This window comes from Dermacentor silvarum, chromosome 3, assembly GCF_013339745.2.
Source record: "Dermacentor silvarum isolate Dsil-2018 chromosome 3, BIME_Dsil_1.4, whole genome shotgun sequence".
Taxonomy (NCBI): Eukaryota; Metazoa; Arthropoda; class Arachnida; order Ixodida; family Ixodidae; genus Dermacentor; species Dermacentor silvarum.
The window spans coordinates 80737433-80756872 of NC_051156.1; the positions used below are offsets into that span (position 1 = coordinate 80737433).

The 19440-nt window shown below is 48.8% G+C and overlaps 1 protein-coding gene across 3 annotated transcripts in view; it reads left to right on the forward strand.

The window, feature by feature from the left end:
• The window catches only part of LOC125943852 (uncharacterized), a 378186-nt gene that overhangs the window by 57529 nt on the left and 301217 nt on the right, over positions 1-19440 (forward strand). The window lies entirely within an intron of this gene.

Sequence of the window (19440 nt, forward strand, 5' to 3'; positions counted from 1 at the left end):
TCACCGTCTTCAGTGAGCACTCTGTAAGAACGTGGTGCAACTTGGTCGAGCATTCTTTCTTTTGGTGACCATCCCCCGTCGCCTTGAAGACAAACGATGCCACCTGGCTGAAGGCTTGAATGTCTTACTTTTGCTAGTGCACGTTCAGGTCACTTGGTAACTTTTCGGCGGTGAAGTGGGTTAAAGTCGGGTAGACCAGACCTGAAGCAGCTGTTCATTAGCAGTTCACCTGGTGAACCACCGCATTCAAGAGAAGATGTGCGATAGTTCAGAAGGCCTTGATAGACCTCACCTCCTGTATGGCGGGTCTTCATTGGGATATGTTTTACCAGCTGCACGCCTTTTTCCGCGAGTCCGTTTGAACGCGGAAACCGAGAACTCGACATGATATGCTGAAAGTCATAGGACGCTGCGAAGCGGGCGAATTCTCTTGACGTAAAATGCGGTCCATTGTCACTGAGAACTTCCAGTGGCACTCCGTTCCTGGCAAAAATGGCCGATATTTTGCATATAACTTGTTGGGATGAAGTACTTTGTAGTTGTTCAACCTCAGGATATAGGACCCCGCAGAGGCGTCTGCGCAAGTAGGCGTTTGGTGTGTTGCGACACCACGGACCCGAGCACATGGGGGTTGGACCCTCCCGCGTCTACCCTTGCGCGGCTTAGCCGTGTCCGGGGAAAAGGGGATTCTGGAGGTTGAGCCGAAGCCGGGTGCTTGGACTTTATGGCACCCTGGCGGAGGCAACACACCTCTTTGGCCTCGGCTTCACGTAGACGGCACCCCCGGACTGACCCACCCGGGGGAAATCGGTAGTTGCCTTTTCCTATCCTCCTCTTCAATCTTCGCCTTTTTCTCTCACTTTCAATCTTTTCTGTCTCCTTCTCACTTCTTATATTCTGATTTTCCAGGCAGCTAGGGTTAACCTTGTCTGAGATAGCCAACCTTGGTTATATCATATTTGGTTATAGTGGTTGTGTACAGCTGGCGTTGGCAGGTCTTGTTCATAACAACCCTGTCGCGTCCCCTTGTTGGGCTCCGCGGTGGGCGGCTGGCACCGCTGCCGAAGTCACTCTAATTTGTATGGCTTCCTCATACCGAAAACTTCCTGATCGCCCTCTCATAAAAAGAGGGCGCACCGACGAATCTTTCAACTTCTTCACAAAGGCCACCGAAATTTTTCCACGTTTCCACATGATTCACTGTGTAAACACCGACAAAAAAGCGACAAACATTTCACCCTTCTTGGTGTCAAAATGTCTCACGGAGGTCACTGGAAGTGGCTACAAAGCCACCAAGATGGCAAGTGGTGACCTTCTGATTGAGGTAAAAGACAAAATGTGGTACGAGAAACTAACAAACCTGGTGGCATTTGGCGATAAAACCATATCTGTCAGCGCACACCGAACAATGAACACCGTCAAGAGTGTGGTTTCAGACGACGACCTCATGGATTTGACTGATGAAAACTCCTGAATGGATGGAAAGAAGAAACCGTTATAAATGTACAACGCATAAAAATCAGGCGCGACAACAAAGAACTACCAACCAAACACATAGTACTTACTTTTGGCTCTAGCACACTCCCAGATGCAATAGAAACAGGCTACTTTAAACTGCGTGTAAGACCTTACATTCCAAATCCACGACGCTGCTACAAGTGTCAGAGGTTTGGCCATGCCTCTCCAAGATGCCGAGGACAACTAACTTGTGCGAAATGCGCCACAAAAGATCACTCTGGTGATGAATGTACTGCTGAGGCTTATTGCGCAAACTACAATGGCAGCCACTCTGCATATTCCAGATCTTGCGCAGCCTGGAAGAAAGAAAAAGAGATAATTACGATCAAAGTCAAAGAGAATATCAGTTTTCGGGAAGCACGACAGTGTCTTTCGCCTTAATTTTCAATGAAAACTTCTTTTGCCGAAGTGGTGCAACAGGGGCCAGCATCACGACCAACCCCGGCGGTCGCCCAAGGCACGCGCAGCGTACTGAGGCGACTGCCACCCGCCCCCATAGTGGGAGCAGCTAAGGCTGCCCTGCCCTTCTCAAAATCGGCCACACCAGAGGCCTCCACTAGTGATGGCAGCACCCATCGCAGCCCAGAGGCTAAGTAGGGCCCATCGGCCTCCGGGCTGGTGAGGCCACAGCCTTCCTCCCTCGAGGCGAAGGCTACGCGACGTACACATCGCTCGTTAGAGCGAGTGTCCAGCGCTTCGCAAGAGGCTACGCAAGAGGCTACTCCAAGCAAGGTGGTGCAGCCAGAATCTAAAGAGCGGTGAAATTCTTTGGACCACTCTAGAAAAGACAAAACAAAAATTACAGGGCCGAAAACGGCTCTGTAGGCTAAAACATGCTCATTTTAGTACACACAGCACCAATTTATCTTAACTATGGACACGCAAATTATGCAGTGGAACGTTAGAGGCCTTCTTAGGAACCTCAACGATATCCAAGAACTTCTTTACCAACACAACCAAAAGTGCTGTGTGTATAGGAAACGAACTTAAAATCAAAACATACAAACTATTTCCGACAGCATGTTACGTTTCGTAAAGATCGCGATGATGCTCTCGCATCATCAGGCGGTGTTGCCATTGTAATTAACAAAAGCATAGCATATCAACGTTTGCAGCTACAAACGCCCGTTGAAGCAGTGGCAGTTCGACATGTCCTTCTAAACAAACTCATCACCATTTGCTCGCTTTAGATACCCCCACATTACCACTTACACAAACATGAATTTCAGTCCTTTATAGACGAATTGCCAGAACCTTATCTTGTTCTTGGCGATTTCAATTCGCACAGCAGTCTGTGGGGCGACTCTCGTATCGATGCGCGAGGTCGTCTTGTTGAACAATTTCTCTTCTCGTCTGGTGCGTGTCTCCTGAATAAAAAGGAACCTACATTTTACTGTATCGCAAACAGAACCTTTTCTTCGATTGATCTTAGCATAGCTTCCCCGTCTCTATTATCTGAGTTTGAATGGGAAGTTACAAAAAACCCTTACGGGAGCGACCATTTCCCAATACTGCTGAGAGCAACAAGACAATACCAATCTCCACCACATGCTCCCCGGTGGAAGGTCGATGCAGCAGATTGGGAGAAATTCCAGACACTTACCAGTACGATCTTGCGGAATGACATGTCCTCACTCGGAATTGATGGTGCCGTCGAGTATTTTTCGAACTTCATAATTAATGCAGCTTCTAAGTGTATCCCCCAAACAAGAGGACTTTTAGCAAACGCCGTGTTCCGTGGTGGAATGCCGGAACGCGCGTAGCAGCTTCGCGATTCCCCTACTGCTGAAAACCTTGTCAATTTCAAGAAAATCAAGTCCCAAGGTAGAAGAATGCACAGACAAGCCCGGAGAGACAGCTGACAAAAATTCATATCAAGCATAAATTCGTACACGGAAGAGGCCAAGGTTTGGAACAGGGTCAATAGAGTAAGAGGACGATAAACACATCCGCCTCCCCTGATACACACGCAGGGAGACAGCCTGGAGGACCAAGCAAACCATCTGGGTGCACATTTTGAACATGTGTCCAGTTCATCACATTATTCTCCAGTATTTAAAAGACACAAATCAGCAATAGAAAAATAAAAACTAGACCGAAAGAGCACCGGGAATGAGCCACTTAACCTACCTTTCTCCCTAGCAGAGCTGCATGCATCACTCACGTGTTGCAACCAATCTGCCCCAGGCTCTGACCGCATACTATACGAAATGTTGAAGAACCTGCCCTCTGAAACGAAGGAAACCCTTCTCTGTCTCTATAACTCTATCTGGACCTCCGGTGAGATCCCCTCTGCCTGGAAAGAGGCCATAGTGATCCCTATCCTGAAGCAGGGCAAGGATCCATATTTTGTATCGAGTTACCGGCCCATAGCTCTAACAAGCTGCCTCTGCAAAGTTTTCGAGAAAATGATAAACTACCGTCTGATACATTTCCTAGGATCAAACAAGCTGCTTGACCCATACCAGTGCGGTTTTCGCGAGGGTCGATCCACCATTGACCATTTGATACGTATTGAGGCTCAGATACAAGAAGCTTTTGTTCACAATTCTTTTTATCTGTATTCCTAGACATGGAAAAGGCCTACGACAACACGTGGCGTTTTGGAATACTGAGAGACCTCTCCCACTTTGGTGTACGTGGTAATATGTTAAATGTATTGAAAGTTATCTGGTGAATCGCACATTCCGTGTTCGAGTTGGCAATGCTTTATCACGACCTTTTGTGCAGGAAACCGGAGTGCGACAGGGTGGGGTGCTCAGTTGCAGTCTCTTCATTATAAAAATGAATTCCTTGCGTCTATGCATCCCACGCAACATGTTTTATTCAACGTACGTCGATGATGTACAGATTGGATTTAAATCGTGCAACCTTGCAATCTGTGAGCGGCAGGTTCAACTTGGTCTGAACATGGTGGCTAAATGGGCAGACGAGAATGGGTTCTGCCTAAATCCACAAAAGAGCACCTGCGTCCTTTTTTCTAGAAAGAGGGGACTTTACCCCGACCCCGACATTGACCTGCAAGGACAGCGTCTACCTGTAAAAACGGAACATAAATTCTTAGGCATAATTCTTGACACAAAGCTAACATTCATTCTACACCTAAAACATCTAAAAAACAAGTTCATGAAAACAATGAATATTTTAAAAGTGTTGTCACTCACTACATGGGGTAGTGACAGAAAGTGTCTGTTAAATTTGTATAAAAGCCTCATACGAACACGCCTAGACTACGGGGCCATAATTTATCAGTCAGCCACCCCAACCGCGTTGAAGATGCTAGGTATTCGCTTGTCTACAGGTGCCTTAAGGACAAGCCCTGTAGAAAGCCTTTACGTGGAATCCAATGAGTGATCCCTCCACTTGCAGAGGACCTACACAGCTTTCATGTATTTCCTTAGAGTGAACGCAAACAGTGAACATACCTCATATTCCACCGTAAATGATTTGTCCAGCTCCCACCTCTTTCATAACCGCCCTGCAGTAAGAGAGCCCTTCTCGTTGCGTGTGAGAAGTCTGGCTGAGGAAATGGATATCCCACTCCTTGAACATCGTCTAATGATACCCACTATACAGGTCGCACCGTGGCAGTGGCAGATTGTAGACTGTGATTTGTCCTTTTTACATGTTACGAAGCACGCCCCGGTTGCACACATTCGAATGCACTTCCTCGAACTGCAGCATAAATACTCCTGTCCGGAATTTTACACTGATGCATCAAAGTCTCACGATGGCGTCTCTTATACAACGGTTGGCCCATCATTTTGAGATGCCGACACCCTGCACCCCCAAACGAGCATTTTCACACAAGAGGCTTATGCAATACTGTCGGCTCTTAAACATATCAAAGAATCAAAAATACCAAAAGCAATCATCTACACAGACTCACAGAACGTAGTAAAAACTTTAAAATCTCTTAAAAGGCACAAAAATCCAGTAATATTATCGCTTTATTCATTAATATGCAATATTTATGTGTCTGGGCAGCATGTTGTGGTGTGCTGGGTGCCAGGACACCGAGACATCGAGGGAAATGTACTGGCAGACCAGATTGCCACATCCATCGACGAAAAAGCTGGAAACACATCTATGCCCATCCCTGTTCCCGATATGAAGCCATATCTACGCAAGAGACTTCGAGTCCACTGGCAACGTTTGTGGGACGCCAAGAGTCATAACAAATTTCATTTAATTAAGCCTCGCTTAGGGAACTGGCCATCGACCACGAAATCTAGAAGAAATGATGTCCTATTCTGTAGGCTCAGAATAGGACACACGGCAGGCACAATTACCTGTTGTCTGGAGGCGAACCCCCGACCTGTACTAGATGTGGGGAGGCACTTACTCTACTTCACATCCTAGTACAGTGTCCACTAATAGAACCTGAAAGAAAGAAACACTTTGTTCAAGCCTATAGAGAGAACATACCCCTTCACCCAGCGATGTTTTTACATAATGTCCCGGTATTTCAGCACGATTCAGTTTTAGCCGTTTTAAATGACATCAACATTTTGCAAGTTCTTCGCCCGAGAGGTTCGTAGCGGCATCCTGTTCCAGAGGGCACTGCTGCGCCAGCATATTTGGAATGTACTCTCCTCCAGGCCCTTGCTTCTAAGGGCCTGTGTGAGGCAGTAGTGCCTTGTATCACTTAACTATTTATACTATGTTGTGTTACATAATTACATTCATTGCGCCCCTATCACATCATTGTCATGATCCGATCAATTTTGTCTTTTACGCACCTTTAGTGCGCAGGATTTTAGGCCCCTTTACAGCCACCCTACACCTACCCACTATCATTCACACCATTGCTCACTCAGTACACCACGCCTTGGCGCACGTTGGCCATAGCTGGCCCTTGCGCCATAAAACAACATATATCATCATCATCAGGATATAGGAGTAGGCGTTGTAGCCCACCATGTATGATTTACCTGCGTATTGACTGCGTACCTGCGTACAGCAAGTCTGTTCCAACCCTTATCCATGGGGAACGTCGTATTCCTCTCATCAGGAGCGGTTCCTTAGGTGGGGCATATGCATTGATCTTGCACATGTCACAGCTGTTGACCATGTTTTTTGTCTTCTGTAATTTCAGGCCAGAACTTCAAAAGCCTCGCCTTTGCGAGCGATTTGTTTATGCCCAAGTGGCCTGCATGTAGCCTATTAAGCATTTCGGGTCATAATAACCTTGGTATAACCACTTTCGCTCCCTTGAACAACAGCTTTAATATAACCGACCGTTCCGAGCCGTACGCTTTCTACTGACCCGTAAGCGGTTCCCTAAGCGGTACCCTAAGCGCACCATTTCTCGACCTTGACTTGCTTTAAAAACATCTGTAGAGAATTGGATCTCTTGCTGTCTCATCCACCAGTCTCGCGCTGGTTTTCTCACTGACCAGACTGGACCAGACCGTATTGCATGAACCTGAACGTCGCTATCCTCATCCTCTCCCATGCGACAGTAGAGAGTCGGAGCCCTTGACAGCGTGTCGGGCAGAACTAGAAGTTTACCCGGAACATAGGCAAACTGGCATTCATACCTCATCAGTCGGAGGAACAGGCGTTGTAGTCGAGGTGGCATGCCATGTAGGTATTTTTTGATATCGGAATCAACCACTGATGATCTGTTTCTATGAGCGCCTTCCAACCATATATAAGGTCGTAAACCTTTTCACAGCCGTAGACAACGCCAACCGCCTTCTTTTCTATTCGAGAGTATTGGCTTTCGCCCTCTGTTAGGCGCCTTGAGCTATATGGCACTGGCATCCAATCAGGACCACGCCTTTGGAAGAATGCTGCCCCAAGCCCGAATCCTGAAGCGTTGGTCGAGACTGTGGATTCTCTTTTAGGGTCGTATACCACAAGCACAGGTGGGCTAGTTATGGCCTTCTCAATGGCTTCCCACTCTTTGTGTGCTCGGGACCCCATGCGAAGTCTCTATCTTGCTTGACCAGGTCACGGAGCAGAGTAGTCCTCTTTGACAGATAAGGCACATATTTTCCAAAATGTGTGACCATCCCTAAGACTCGTTGAAGCTCTTGCTTTGTGCTTGGTTCTGGCATCTGAAAGACGCTGCTTACGAGTTGCTGCGATGGCTGTATGCCTTTTTCAGAGATCTTATCCCCTAGGTAAATTATTTCCTTCAAGGCCATATTACATTTTTCGGCGTTTAGTGCAATTCCACGTCTCTGAGCCGCATTCAGCGCAGCTCTCAAATGCTCTTCATGTTCTTTTATTGCGACAGCAATTATATGGACACTCAAAGCGGATTTCTGCCGTCGGTGTCGCCGTCGCCGGGAGGTTCCGTATGACGTCAACGGCGATGAAATCGTCGCCGTGCGCCGTATGCTGTATGTGTGAATGAAAGGGCGCGAGGGACGCGCGCGAAGGGAGGGTAGGCGACGTTTAGCTGCGGCACCAAATGCATAGTTATATAAAAACGTTGCGAGGCCAGAAGGTGGTAAAGACTTCCGACGCTGCTCGGCGAGTGTCCCGTTCTGATCTCGTGGAAAACCTCCGAGCCGCCCCCAGAGGCGCCGGCAACAGTCACCAGCGCCACGCGCGTTTGGTGCGAAGGCCGGAAAAACGCCGACGGCATCGACAACGGTTGCTGGTGCTGCTGGCTGTCCAAGTTTACACAGCTGATATAGCTATTAGCTACTATTCTGACTCCGTATAGCTCTTTACTAATTTGCTAACGCAATTGATGCTTCGCCTTTCGGGTGAAACTGAGAATTTTTGTAGCGTTAGCTACACTGGCCTAGCCAAGCCCGTTTCGCGCGGCACATCAAGGACGTGCTGCGCATGCGCAAGGATCAGTGATGTCACACGGCTTGCGCACCGGAGCCACCGGAGCCGGCACCTCTCGCGCACTCCGCCGCCGCCGCGCGCGACTCACCGCCGCCGGTCTGCGCATTCCAGAGGAGTGACGTCGTAGCCGTGGTAGACGCACTGGCGCCGGCGCGCGCTCGCTGTGCAGTCGCCGTCTGACACTGCGCTGGAGCCGCTGCGCGACTGGCATTTGCCAGTGTGGTACAGCCATGGATAAGGAGAGCGCAAATGCTGCTCAACAGCGCAGAAGAACGGAGAAGCTTGACTCATCGGACCCCGAAGTAGTTGCCTGGCAATTAGCAGTTGAGCGTAGGAGGAATGAACAGAAGAAGGCTATATACATGTGCCACATAATACGTATACCGCGTGTGTGTCATTGGAGCAGCAGTAAGCATGACAATCAAGCTAATCCTTGACAATCTAGACAACCAGGAAAGCTAAGAATAATCAGCTGAACCTTTGCTAACGCTACGTATATCCTGGCATAGCCGAGCTAAGCCACTGCAACTTTTTTCCATTGATCTCAGTGTAGCGTGCCCGTCTATATTTGCTGAACTTAAATGGGAAGTTATAAAAAATACTTACCGGAGTGACCACTTCCCGATACTGCTGAGATCACCACAACAAAACGAACCTCCACCACAGGCACCCCGCTGGAAGTTGGATATGGCAGATTCGGAGAAATTCCAAAGTCTTACAAGTAGTATCTCGTGGTCTGACATATCTTCGCTGGGAATTGATGCTGCTGTCGAGTATTTTACATCTTTTATAATTGATACCGCTTCTGAATGTATACCTGAAATAAGTGGTGCGACCTGCAAACGCCGTGTCCCATGGTAGAACGACGAATGTCGGAACGCTCGTAGGAAACAGAACAAAGCGTGGGGGTTGCTACGCGACTCCCCAATTGCGGAGAATCTTGTCAATTTTAAGAAAATAAAATCGTAGGGGAGAAGAACGCGTCGACAGGCGAGGAAAGAGAGTTGGGACAAGTTTTTATCAGGCATCAACTCGTATACAGACGAGGGCAGAGTCTGGAAGAAAGTTAATAAGATAAAAGGGCTACAAACTTATTCACTCCCGTTGGTAAACACGCAAGGCGACAGTCTGGAAGACCAAGTTAACTGCCTGGGAGCACATTTTGAACATGTGGCAAGCTCATCCCATTATTCGCCAACATTTAAAAGACACAAGGCTACCATAGAAAAACAGAAAATGGAAAGAAAATGCACCGGAGACGAGGCATACAACCAGCCATTTTGCATCGCTGAGCTGTATGCGTCGCTTAGTTGTTGCAACAAGTCTGCCCCAGGCTCTGACCGCATAGTTTATCAAATGCTAAAACACCTTCCACATGAAACAAAGAAAACTCTCCTCTGCTTTCACAATGCTATACGGTCCTCCGGCAAGATCCCCTCCCCCTGGAAAGAGGCCATTGTCGTCCCTATATTGAAGCAGGGCAAGGACTCATCATCTCTTTCGAGTTACCGGCCTATAGCACTACCAAGCTGTCTCTGCAAACTGTTCGAAAAATTGATAAACGGCCGACTAATACACTTCCTAGAATCAAACAAACTGCTTGACCCGTACCACTGCGGGTTTCGAGAGGGTCGATCCACCGCCGACCATTTGATACGTATTGAAACGCAAATTCGTGAAGCTTTTGTCCATAAGCAGTTCTTTCTGTCTGTATTCCTTGATATGGAAAAAGCCTACGACACCACGTGGCGGTTTGGAATACTTAAAGACCTCTCACATATTGGTATACGTGGTAACATGTTAAATGTCTTAGAAAGTTATTTATTTAATCGCACATTCCGTGTTCGTGTGGGAAATGCTGTATCAAGACCATTTTTGCAGGAAACTGGAGTGCCACAGGGCGGGGTGCTGAGTTGCACTCTCTTTATCATAAAAATGAGTTCTTTGGGTCTGTATATCCCAAGAAACATGTTTTACTCTGCATACGTCGATGATGTACAGTTAGCTTTCGCCTCGTGCAATCTTGCAGTCTGTGAGCGGCAGACTGAGCTTGGTCTGAACAAGGTGTCTAAATGGGCAGACGAGAATGGATTTAGCCTTAACCCACAAAAGACCACCTGCGTCCTGTTCTCCAGGAAGAGGGGTCTGCACCCCGGTCCTGATATTTAGTTGCAGGGACAACGTGTGGCCGTAAAAACAGAACATAAATTTTTAGGTGTGATTCTAGATACGAAACTTACATTTGTGGCACACATACAGTATATAAGAAACAAGTGCATGAAAACAATGAATATTCTAAAAGTGTTGTCACGCACCGTTTGGGGTAGTGACACAAAGTGCCTTTTAAATCTGTATAAGAGCCTCATACTCACACGTGTAGATTACGGCGCCATAGTGTACCATTCCGCTACGCCAAGCGCCCTAAGGATGCTGGATCCTGTACACCATCTAGGCATCCGCCTAACCACTAGTGCCTTCAGGACAAGTCCTGTGTCAAGCTTGTATGTAGAAGCGGACGTGTGGTCGCTTGACATGCAACGTTCATACTTAAGCCTTACCTATTTCCTGAAAGTAAATAAGAACTCAGAACATCCGTCCTGCTCTATCATAAATGATATGACCAGTGCCACACTCCTTAATAACCGGCCGAAAGCAAGAGAACCCTTCTCACTACGTATAAGAAAAATTAGTGCAGAAATGGATATCCCACTACTTGAAAATAATTTGATGGCCCCAGCAAATCCAGTGCCACCGTGGCAGTGGCAACTCAGAGAGTGTGATACTTCGTTTGTAGAGGTCACAAAAGACGCTCCAGAGGCACATATTCAGATGCATTTTCTAGAAATCCAGTTCAAGTACTCGTCCTGCACTCAGTTTTACACTGACGCTTCCAAGTCACCTGCAGGGGTTTCTTATGCAGCAGTCGGCCCATCGTTGTCTGAGTACGATGTACTGCACCCGGAAACAAGCATTTTTACGGCTCAAGCCTATGTACTTTTATCAGCCGTGAAGAGTATAGGCAAGTCAAACCTCAAACGATCAATAATATTTACAGACTCCCTAAGCGTTGTAAAAGCTATCATGACTCTACATAGACACAAAAACCATGTACCCATTGAACTGTATTCTGCTCTTTGCAAAGCATGCATGTATAACCAGCATATTATTTTGTGCTGGGTGCCGGGCCATAGAGCCATCGAGGGCAATGTTCTGGCTGATCAAATGGCCTCATCAACTACATCGCGAGCCCTTAACCCTACCGCTTCTATCCCTGCCGGAGATCTCAAGCCCTACTTAAGATATAATCTTCGAAGCCACTGGCAGCGCTTGTGGGATGCCGAAACGAACAATAAGCTCCACTTAGTTAAGCCACAGATAGGTCCCTGGCATCCCCTTACGAAAATACGAACTAATGTCCTATTCTCTCATTTGAGAATAGGACATACATACGGCACCCACAATTTTCTCTTAACTGGAAATGACCCACCAACCTGTGGTAGATGTGGAGAGAGGCTTACCGTGCTCCACGCCCTCGTGGAGTGCAGGGAAGCCGAAACAGAGAGAAAAAGGCACTTTCCTCTAGCGTACCGGTATCGTCTCCCTCTCCATCCCGCTATGTTTCTGGGCGACAAACCCCTATTTAACACCAAAGCTGTCCTGGGTTTTCTTAGCGATGTTATATTGCATGTTATTTGCCCAATAGTTTCATGGCGCATCCTCTCTCCAGAGGATGCCGCTGCGATAGTAGTTTTGTATAGCGCGCGTATCCAGGCCCTTGCGTTTCAAAGGGCCTGTCAAGGCAGTAGTGCTTTTTGGAAAGATTTATCAGTGATAAATTTTTATTTTTCATCATTATCTTGCAGTTTGTTCTTTCGTGTTCATAGTGCACCTCATTAGCCATTGCCATAATTTTATTACATATATATTTTACGCATTTTACAGCGATTGTTTTTAGGCTCTTTTACAGCCACGACACATCTACCTTTCGCAATTCATTGCTCTATTGTCAACTTATTAACACTGGCCTGGTGCTCTTTGGCCATACCTGGCCCTTACGCCATTAAACACCATACATCATCAGTATATGCTGCACATAAAGATTCCAATCGGGACCACCTCGTCGCCACGCTAGTGAGGCGGGTACATGCGGTGGTCGACTTTACATTGGATAACCAAGATATTCCACATGTCCTGCTTGAGCTTCTTCCGAGATGCACCCGCAAGCGCAACACACAACCTCTCCGCCTACTTAATGTCTATAGCCGCCCCAAAGAACGCCATGCACGCTTCGACACAATGTTTCAAGTAGCGCGGTGTAAGGGTAGAGCTACACTTATCGCGGGTGATTTCAACGCCCCTCATACCACTTGGGGATATCCTCATGACACATCCAAAGGCCGCAAGCTCCACACTTTGATCCAGCAGCACAACCTCACGCTACTTACTGACCCATCGGTAGCAACTCGTCTTGGCACAAGCGTTTCTCGGGACACATGCCCAGATCTTACCCTTTATCAAGGTCGTCATTCCTGCACCTGGCACAACTTCGACGAGTATTTAGGTAGTGACCACTCAATCATTGCTACCCGAATTAATACAAAAGACTTCGTGGGGAGGCACGTCAGATCCGACTAACAGACTGGCCTCCTTTCCGCGCAGCCTCTGGCACCACGTCCGCAACCGACAAGCTTACCGATTGGGTGCAGACACTGCAAACTCGGCTAGAAGTTCACACGCGCACCCTCACCAAAACGCCTGACGCACCAGACATAGATGCTCACCTCGTCCACTTATGGGACGCGCGCCGTAGCTTAATAAAACGGTGGCGCCGCCAGCGTCAAAACAGGAAGCTGAGGCTGCGCATCGCACAGCTCTCTGCTGAGGCTGTTCGTTACACTGAGAGCCTTACCAGTCAAAACTGGCCCTCACTTTGTGATAAACTTAATGGAAATCTCAGTACTGCGCGTACCTGGTCTCTGCTACGCCATCTAATAGAGCCCGGCCAAGCAAAATCAGAGAAGTCCAGAAGCATTAGAAAACTTCTCCACACAACTAACATTCCAGATACCGAATGCCTTGCACAGTTACGACAGCGTTATCTCCCACCACCAGACGCGCCACGCTACGCGGACTACACGGGTCCACCCAACACACTGGCTTATCTTAACGCGCTTATAACTGTCACTGAGCTTCGCGCAGTGCTCACCGACATTCGCCGTAACACATCCCCTGGTCCCGACGGAATCCGGTATTCGTTACTTTATAACCTCTCTGATACTGACACCAATCAACTTACGACCTTCTTGAATGAGGTATGGGAATCCGGTACCTTACCAAAAGAGTGGAAAGAGGCCACAGTAGTTCTGATCCCCAAGCCAGGAAAGCCCCTCTCTTTAGAGAACATGCGCCCGATTTCTCTCACCTCGTGCCTTGGCAAAGTGCTCGAGCAAATTGTGCAGCTCCGCTTGCATAAATTTCTTTCTGACACCTGTGCGCTTCCCGACACCCTTTATGGTTATCGTGGTAGCATATCAACACAGGACATAATGCTCCGCCTGAAACACGCTGTCTTAGACTTACCAAGTTCTGCACAATACCGCGCCGTCTTAGCCATAGACCTCAAGGCGGCGTTCGATAACCTCTCCCACCATTTGATTCTTGAACAGTTAGGAGCTACTTGCTGCGGCGCGAAGGTGTATAACTATGTCCGAAACTTTCTTCGTGACCGATCTGCCAGCCTTGTCATCGGTGATCTCCGCTCCCCTACTGAACCTGTCTCAAACCGCGGCACTCCGCAAGGCTCCATGCTATCTCCACGCCTATTCAACATTGCCATGCGAGATCTCCCTCCTAGAGCCCGCCCGAGCCCGACCAAAAATTTTATGGCGAGACCCGGGCCCGGCCCGGGCCCGGAAATAATCTACGTTACCCGTCCGGCCCGGCCCACCACCCCTTTAGCTTAGGCCCTAGCCCGGCCCAAGCCCGGCTCCAAACCGGCCCGAACCGGGCCCGAAACCGAAAAAGACATGTTTTTCAGAGTCGAGACGCGCGAGGATAACTCACTCCACGTTACATGCACACCACCAGAAAGTCCGAGCCCGGCCCGGGCCCGCGTCAAAAAACATGGGCGCGGCCCGGGCCCGGATAAAAAAGCACATACCGTGCCCGAGCCCGGCCCGAGCCCGTGAAAGAACTGTCCTACCTGGCCCGGCCCACGGGCCGGGCCGGGCCCGGGCTTTCGGGTAAGCCCGAGCCCGTGCAGTGCTCTACTCCCTCCCCTCCTCGATCAGATCTCGGATGTTCGTCATGCTCTTTACGCAGACGACACCACTGTTTGGGTTACAACAGACTCCCTCGGACACATTGAAACCCAGTTGCAGGAAGCAGCAACCACCATAGAGCAATACGTCCGGCGCGGAGGTCTCACATGTTCCCCTGCCAAGTCGGAGCTACTCGTTGTCACAAAACACGCTCGTGGACAGAAAGACTTGTCTCTTAACATCACATTAGATGCGAAACCCATTCCACGTAAATCGTCCATAATGGTGCTTGGTTTCACTTTACAAGCCAACGCCAAAGCAACACATACCCTTCGCCAACTTACCACCCAATCTAACCAAATCATGCATATGCTTCGGCGGGTGTCTAACCGCCGACATGGCTTCAAAGAGGCTGATGCCTTACACCTTGTACAGGCCTTGATACACTCACGCCTACTATACCACCGTCCTTATCACATCCTAACCTGCACTGAACGCGCACGTATGTCTACCCTACTACGGCAAGCGCAGAAACTTGCACTTGGCCTTCCTATACACACGGCTACCCTTAACCTCGAACAACTTGGGGTGACTAACACTTTAGATGAACTTATAGAAGTCCACCAGGCCGCCCAGCTGACGCGCTTGAGTTCTACACCACTTGGTTACCCACCCCGCCCTAGTGTCCTTACATCTAAGGGCCTTTCCCCAGCAGCGTGTGCCAAGCTCACGGTCTCTCCTATTCCCCGCCATATGCACCCTACTCGCCATACTACCCGCCGGTATCATCGGTCGCGTTACTTGCGGCGCGAATATTCCGTGGGCTGCAGCGCTGTTCGTGTGCTCTTCACTGACGCCAGCCCAGCGGATGAACGCGGGGGAGTCACGGTAGTAGTACACTTTGATCTCATGACCATATTCGCAGCCTTGGAAGGTACATTAACCGACATCTCTCTCCTGGAAGAACGCGCGATTGCTAGGGCAATCCTTTCAACCTCTTCTCTCCCTCTTTCTACCCCAATCATATTCTCACAGACTCCCAGGCAGCTTGTCGGCGTTTTCTTTTCAACACTTTGCATCCTACTACCACGTCCATACTAGAGTCCTTTCTATCCTCCACCTCGCATATCTTTCGGTTGGTCTGGGTGCCTGCGCACGCAGCGATCCCTGGTAATGAGCGCGCTCATGCGCTGGCCCGAGAACTCTCACACCGAGCCGCTGGGGATCGCTCTGCCATCACGCGACCGCAACCTTTCTCGTACGCATGACAACTTGCTGAGATACGCCTAACTCGGCAACACTGCCCCTCACCTCATCCTTCCCTTCCTCGCCGACAGGCTGTCTGTTGGCGCCAACTACAGACTAATACTTTCCAGACGCCCCATTTCTATTCCTACCTCTACCCCTCCCGTGGTCCAGCTCAATGCCCGTACTGCGATGACCGCCCCACCCTACTGCATATCGTCTGGCTTTGCCAAGACATTCCCCACGTCCCTCCCGTTCCAAACCCCACCCTCACCTCCTGGGAGGAGCGGCTGACCGACGCGACGGCAACTGGCCAGCAATGGCTGGTCGACCTTGCCGAGGCGGTGGCTGCTACCTATGGGGCCCCGGACTTCGAGGCACAACTGGTCTCGATATTGTACTAAGTTTATTCTCTCTCTCTCTCATGACGCGTTCTTGAAACGTCTGCCGGTCCCGGGGCAACTTGAGACGCTACCGCGGATACGTCCGCGATGCGACGCACGAGGTCAAAGTCCTCACATGCAGCGAAGAGTATGGCGCATCTTTTCGTCACCACAAAAAAAATTGACGTTCAGTGTCTGGCCTCGGTGAGTCACAAGCAGCCCTACTGTTCCATGGTGCTTTGTGGCTTCACCGTTGTAGTTGCGTAGCAACGCTGTGCTCGCTTGAAGCTCGTAGCGGTGGTCTCCGATAGTGTTGAGCCAACGCACCGGGAGTAATTTTACTTGTGATCCGGTGTCTACTTCCAGCTTCAGTTTGGTGTTTTTCACAGTTGCCTCTATTTGCGATTCTGAACTTCTGTTTGCACCAATTTGCAATACATCGTAGTCAGCGAGTCAGCGTTCGACGAACTGCTGCGCGTTTCCTCAATGTCGTCGACTATTTGCTTCGTCCTGCAGGCCTCTGCAAAATGATTCTTCCGGCCACACTTTCGACACTTTTTACCGTACGCCGGACATTTTTTGGGTAAGTGCCACCTCTTGCACTTGTTGGAGGTTCTTCGTTTTCGCACACTGTCCTTGTTTGATACTTTTCCCTGGCTGATCACTTGCGCAGCATTTGTTTCCGATGCTTCCCACGTCTTTTCTACCTTGCTGCCATTTCCGTGGATTGCGCTGCTTTTATAGCATCTTCCAACGTTAGAAAGTCTTCTCTTAGTAGGCGCTCTGGAAGCTTGTCATCAGCTGTTCCAAACACAATTTCGTCACGTATCACAAATTCGCGCAATGTTCCGAAGTTGCAACTCTGTGCTTTCAACTGCAGGTCTCTCAAGAACGCTTCAGAAGGTTCGGCATCCGAATGCATGCGCTACTGAAACACATATCGTTCGAAGGTCTCGTTCGTGCAGGGCTGACAATAGCTCTAAAAATCACATCATCTCACCCTACGGGCAACCATGGTGGGATGCGAAAGCATCACGGGGGGTGCGCATCCAGTTTCCGTTTCGTTTCACTTGGCAACACAACCCAATGAAAGTTAGAGTGAGATAATGTATTGAGAAAAGAGGAGACGTTTGTACGGGCTTGTTGCGTCTTTATTTAGAGTTCGTACGTGATTCCTAGCGTCGGTGCGCGCGGTATCTTGCAGACGATGGTTTGTGGTCAGTGAAGTGTAGCGTCAATGGGTCTTGCTGCAGAGGGTCGAGTTTGAAATTTGCGCGCCGCGACACTTGCGCGGCCTACCGGCGTACCCTTAGAGAGAGAGAGGGAGAGAGTGAGAGAGAGACGTATATGCAATGATTTGCTGCGCCGCACCTGTGGCGCAGAGAGGGAGAGGGGAAGAGGAGAGCGCACACCTGCGTAGGAAAGGAGAATGAGGGAGAGTTTCGCATGCGCAGTATGGGTGCGGCCGCCGCAGAACGGGCACTGCCCCAAGCATAAGATGCTCTCGCATCTAAAAACTTTTGAAGACGCGTGTCATAGCTCTCATTTTCAGTCTGCGTGCAACCGAAAGTGTCCAATAGTTCGATAGCCTCCGGCCTTGCGACATGGAGTACTAACGCCGCTTTCTGCTTCTGACTGCGTTCCTTGTCCGTTTCCGTGGCTTCCAGATAAAGTTCAAAGCGCTGACTACCTCGCCCGGAAAAGGCGAGGTAGTCTGGTGGGCATAGTTCTTCCATAGCTTGTGCAAACGGTTGATAAAAAGTGGACCCCACTTCCGACACCATGTAGCCGACGCTCTGCCTAAGCCATACACGTTTATAACGCACACCAGACACCCAAGACCAGACTCATTGCGGCACAGCTCGCGTCTGCTCCGCTAGCGCGCGTTTATTATATCCTCACTAAGGAAGGGGGCGGGGGGGGGGGGAGGGCAGAGGCCAAGGATGCTGGACAACTTTCTGCTGTCCGCTGCACGCGTAAAAATCTATAGCTTTAATTTGACGCGTCAGCCAAGGACCGACCTTGTTCGTGTGTGTCCTTGTCAATAAAAAGGTTAATAGCCAGCGCTTTATTTCGTACCTTTTTCTGTCTTTCGTACACTGGCGTGCTCTTTTAAATCCGAAGAATTTCTTGGCGAACATTTGCAACTTTGACAGTATCTATCTATCCATCCATCCATGTAGCCGCCTAGGTTTTGGTGCTCTCGTGGTCCTATCGTTAACTTGGTGTTTACCAAAATTGGCATAATATAACAAGTGTTTATGACGAACATAAATGATAGGTCATGACATGAATATCATGACATGTGTGTCATGTAGGCTATGAAACAGCCACCTACGTCTTGCTGCTCTCATGGTCGTTTCGTTAACTTGGTAGGTACCAAAAGTGACATAGTATGACAACCGTGTATGATGAACATAAATAATAGGGCATGAAATGAATGTCATGACATACGTGTCAGGTTGGTCATAAAACAGCCGCATAAAAGACAGTGACCCAGCGAAAAAACATTAACACTCCAAAACCACTGAAATAGGTTCGGACGTGGGTACTAAGTGAAGGCAACACTAAAGGATGATGCTACAAGTCATTGTCATTAGCATGACTGTGCAAAAATGGCAATGACTCAGCGAAAGCAGATGAACACTCAGAAACCACTGTAATGGGTTCTGACGTGGGTACTAAGCGAATGAAACACTAAAGGATGGTGGTAGAAGCCATAGTCATAACCATTTCTCAGGAACAATGAGAATGACTCAGCGAAAATAGATTAACACTAAAAAAACAATGGAATGGGTTCGGATGGGGTACTAAGTGAAGGAAAAGACTAAAGGTTGATGGTAGAAGTCATAGTCACGTACATGACTATGGCTTTCGCCTTAAGGTCTCTTAGGTGTAGCTAAAGGGACTCCTGAGGACTGATGACATGAACGTCATGACATGCGTTTCATGTAAGCAATGAAATATCCGCCTACGTCTTGGTGCTCTCATGGTCGTTTCGTTAACTTGGTAGGTTCTCCGCACACTGCTTCGCATAACATCGATTCCCACAGGGCGTGGGATCTGCCGGCTTTTTTACCATGTGTTAACAACTAGGTAGCACACACACGTTGTCATCGAGTTGGGAAAGCTTGTTTGAAAACGAGTGAAATTTTAAGCGTGGCCAACATTGAGGTACCTACAAGTCAGTCTTATGTTCGGCAACACAAAAGAGCTGCCTA